The sequence below is a fragment of the Macrobrachium rosenbergii genome, chromosome 37 (assembly GCF_040412425.1).
Source record: "Macrobrachium rosenbergii isolate ZJJX-2024 chromosome 37, ASM4041242v1, whole genome shotgun sequence".
NCBI classification, from domain to species: domain Eukaryota; kingdom Metazoa; phylum Arthropoda; class Malacostraca; order Decapoda; family Palaemonidae; genus Macrobrachium; species Macrobrachium rosenbergii.
In genome coordinates this window covers 43,732,615-43,737,607 of record NC_089777.1, presented here as the reverse complement: position 1 = coordinate 43,737,607, position 4,993 = coordinate 43,732,615, and positions in this window count along the sequence as shown.

Genomic DNA, 4,993 nt, shown 5'->3' with positions numbered 1-4,993 from the left:
TAAAAGAAAAATGGATATTTTGATATTAAGGTAGTGGCCAGAATAGAACTGGACATAAATTGGTTGGTTTCCTATAAATACTGAATTTGCATTGAAATGGTTCTCTATGTATTAAAACATCCAAGAAAGAAAGGCAATTGTCTTTTTCTAATTCTAAAGTAAATTTAATAGATGGTACCTGGTTATTGAAATTAGAGTAAATCATTTACATCAATACCAGCAGGCAAAACAGCTAAAATATTGTCAACATATCTATACCACTTTATAGGAGTATAAATGATATTAGGTAAATATCGTTTTTTTTTTAATTCCATATACGAGTTTGAGAGGAGTGGGGATAAAGGTTTGCCCATTGCCATACCAAATATTTGTTGGTAGAATTCACCATTGAATATAAACTTACAATCACAAATGCACAAACTAGTGAGTGAAATAATATGACCTACAGGTAGAGGTAATGCATGATGGATTAGTTCGATACTAAGATACTATAAAATAGAATCTATAGGGACTTTAGTAAAAAGAGAACAAACATCAAAACTAACAAATCTATCAGTGGGGCAAAAAGTGATTTTGTTTAATTTATCAACTAAGTCTAGTGAATTATATTGAGGATTAGAGATAGTTCCAAGTAATGGGGACAAGAGCTTGGTAATATGTTATTGAGCCAGCTGTGATAATAATAGGCGGCATAGGATTCTTTTCTTTGTGTGTTGTGCCTAATCCTTCTTAACAACCACTCAATTTTTTTCATTTTTCCTTCGTGGTATTTGCCTTTATTTATACATTCATCACATTCCATATCTTCGTTAATCAGTTATACATAAAAGTGAATTTTCATATGTGTATATGTTTGTATGTTTGTAACTTTGTGTTCCATAGAAATCTGAACCGCTTGTACAATCTAGACAAAATTTGGAATGTGACCATCATTTGATCCCATTTAGATAATAAGGTAGGTTTCAAACCTGTACCCCCTTCCCCTTCCCCCCAAGGCTCAAAGTTAATTTACAAATGATTAAAGTTACAAGAGAAAAGTAAGTTACACATTTACAAAATGGGAGAGTAAAGGAAGTAACTGTAACCTGGCATCCGACTCTGGTTGGGTACCAAGGCACTCATCTGAAGTGAGGTACTGTGCCAGAGGGGGATGAGTGTCAGGAGAGCTCTGTGTCTCTCGTAAGCGACCTGGACTTTCTACGCCTCCGAGTTTTCTTCCATGAACCTCTTTTAGGTTGATGGTTTGATGTTTTAGGAGGAATCAATGAACCCGAGTCCGAGGGAGGTGCTGAAGTGCCACCTGCTCCGGCTGCTGCAAGAACTGAAGCAATATCTACATCTGCTGTCGCAGTTCCTATAGCTCTGTGACCAGCTGAGATATGGAAGAATTTTTCATCTTCTGAAGACTGGGAAAGAGAGGAAGAAGTCTTTGTGGGCATGTGAGGTTCGCAGGTTACAATTACCATTTTAGGCACAGGTTGCAAGGCTGCACCAGGGGGTGAGCTTCTGCTAAGGTGAGGGGAATACGGAAGGGACCCTAGTAAACTTTGGGTTGGCTCACTTACCGACACTAGTAGCAGGGCCAAGCCGGGCAAAGAGAGGGGGGGCGTGCCAGACTGGGTTTTCCTCAAGGGAGATCCATGACACGCTCTGGCACTGGCATTAAGGCAGGACCAGGCACAGGAACCAAATTTGGAATTGACTCGGCTTCCGGGCGGACGGAGCGTGGCACTGCTCAAGGCACTCAAGTGGCACTGGCAGGGAATTTGAGGCAAGTTTGAGATCTCCTGAAGGGAGATCTACAGTGTGCTCTGGCTCTGATACTAAGGCAGGGTCAAGCACAGGAATAAAATTAGGTAAGGGCTCAACAACTGAAACGGATGGAGCCTAGCACTGCTCAGAGCATTCAGGTTGGTCTGTGAGGACTATTTGTGCCTGATGGAGACTATGAGGGGTCAGAACCCCTGGGTTGTCTTGAGTTAGGTGGGGACAGAGAGTCCTGTCCCAAGAGGAGGTCATAGCCTCCAGGAAAGTAATTTGCTACTGCAAGTGTGCAGAGCTTGGTTCTGTGGGTCCTGGTGACCCTCAAATGAACTGTTGGGAGAAATAATTTTACCTGATTAATACTCTCAATGGTGACGAGTTTATGTTTTTCAATTTTAGCTCCAAAAGGGACTTTGTCTTCCCTTATCAGGGAGACTTGCACCCCAATGTCTTCAAATGCCTTGATCTGGCATGTTGGGTAGCTACCTTGAGGAGGTGCCACAAATATAGGGCCCTAGACTGGAGGACCTAGAGTTTGGTGATTGGTAATCACCAGTGTAATGGCAGGTGTGGCTGCTTTGTTAGGGCAACTCTTTCAGAGAATGGTGTGCCCATAGATCTTACATGCAGTGCAATAAATCTTGCTAAAGTCCTTTTGAGGTGCCGGTGAAGGTTGAGGTTGCTTCCTGGATTAATCAGGGGATGTCGTTGCAGCGGCTCCTCCCTTAGATCAGCACTGGGATTCCAAGTGCCCCTTCTTGCAATGAGTGCAAACAGGAATTTTTGAAGAGAGCCCATTCTTTGGTTGGGTTTGCTATGAGGTGTGACTTGGGGGATGATCTTTCAATCCAGGGAACTGGTGGAAGGATGATAAGTATCCCAGTCATCTGCTAAGCAGCAGCACTCATCGAGGGTCTTGGGACATTTCTCGCATAAGTACGTGGCTAAGGAGCTCAGAGCGTAATAGAAGAAGTCCTCCAGTTGCATACACTCTAAGAGTTCCTCAGACGTTGTGATGTCGAGGACTTCCAGCCAATGCTTAACAGCTCGAGTCTTGTGATAGGCCCATTCTGTCTAAGTTTGACCTGCTTCCTTTGGTTGGCCATGCCAACGTTGTCTCCAGTGTTCAGGGTAATTTTGTAGGCCTTGATGATGGCCTTCTTGACCTCTTCGAGGTCCCCCTGATCGCCACTGGTTAAGGAAAGAGACTAAGCCCTTGCTGCCCATGTGTTTGCCAAGAATCAAGGAGATTTCTGCTTTGGTAGGCTTGAAATTTGTGAAGACACACTCCATTTGGTCAAGCGAGCTTATGTTGTTGATGGCGGATTGTGGTGTGGCCGGAGTAGGATGTTGGCCCTATGTAAGGCGAGTGCCATGGCACTCTCCCTGCGAGACTTTTCAAGCACTAGCTCATGGTTGCACTGGCTTTCCTTTTCTTGTCTTTCTAATTCAGCGAGGGCTCTTTTCTCGTGGGACAAGGCCAGTTCGAACTGTCTTTGCTTCTCTGCCTCTGCTTCTTTCTCCTGTCTCTCCCTCTCCTCCTTTACTTCTCTTTCCTTCCTTTCTTCTTCTCTCCCCTTCCTTTCCTATTCTCTCTCCTTCCTTTCTAGTTCCTCTTCTCAGCTCTCTCCCTCTTAACAGCAGCTACTTGGTCTTGGACTCATGAGTTCAGTTGCTCCCCATTAGGTTCAATCCCTTCCCGATTTCCAGGAAGGCTCTGTAGTCATTGGCAGACATGTTGCTGTGGTTGTTGTTAGCCTAAAGTTCCAAGCAAGGTAGTAGGTAGGTAGGTGGTGGGACATACAAGCAATTGCACTTACTGGAAATTGGCACTCTGCTTTTGGCAAGGTGTGGTTATGCAATGGTGTGGGACAGTGGGTGGTGTCACTGGCACTAAGTGTGAGATTGTTCTGGAGAACTGGTGGGTGTCACTGGGCCGGATGCTAATTGTAGTAATTCGGGGGAGAACCTACGAATACTGGGCAGTGCTCCCTACTAAAAGGGGTGGCACTGGGAGTGTTCCTTGGAGTGACTAGGTGGGATTCGAGGGCCCAAATGGGTTACCTTAACTGCAAGTAAGGTGAATGAAATGCTGGTGGCACTCGGCATCAAGAGGCACAGGTGCATTTTGTGTTATGGAACACAGTAGTGATGGCAGCACTTAAGAAGCTGTGGTCCATTGGGCCAGATATGTGGCACTCATGGCATGGATGATCGTGGTAACATGGTGAAAACTTAGTGAGAGTGCAAAATCTGCAGGCATCCAATGTGTAGTGAAGCACTGGTGAAGTTAGGTGGAATATGCGAAACTTTTGCACAGCATGGAAAGTGCTCTATAGTTAATGTACAAATGACAATCACTCTTTTGCTAAGTGCAGAGGTGTGGTTCCAAAGAATGGCTTTAGTTGTTCAAGAGAACGGTTCTGGTTTGTTCTGAAAAATGGTAATTTATTCTGAAGAATGGTAAATTTGTTCCGAAGAATGGGTTGTTCCGAAGAACAGTAATTTATTCTGAAGAACAGTAATTTGTTCTGAAGAATGGCAATTTACTCCGGAGAATGGCAGTTTGTTCTGAAGAATGGTAATTTGTTCTAAAGAATGGTAATTTGTTCTGAAGAATGGTAATTTGTTCTGAAGAATGGCAAATTTGTTCAGCAGAACGATAATTTGTTCCGAAGAATGGAAATTTATATTTAAGAACTGTAATTTGTTCTGAAGAATGGTAAATTGTTCTGAAGAACTATAATTGATTATATGGTTCTGAAGAACTGGTGAGACACTGCGAAAATGGCACACAGGTGGAGAGTGAGTTCAATCACTGGATTTACGGCACTTTGGGGTGCAGACTTTTTCTGGGGAATCCGGTAAAAATGTGTTCTCGATACACAATATTTGAAGAGCTTGGACGTGGACAGTACTACTGAAGTTAAAAGTGCGTGAACTCTGTATTTAATGAAGTAAAAGCCTGAATGGGTTTGCGAGGATACCGTATTTATTTTTAGTGGACCAGACTTTCAGCGTTTAATTGCTTATACTTGTAAATTAGGTTTGGTTTTCTTTTGCCCAGGGCAAATAGTAATGCAATAGTTTGTACTATCTAAGAAAGAACACAATAAATATTTCCTCTGATAATTATTACTTACAAGTTAGAGTTAGAATGCTTATCTCAATCACATTGGGTGTATTATTAAAGAATGAAAACGCATATTAAAGAATTGCCACAATGGGT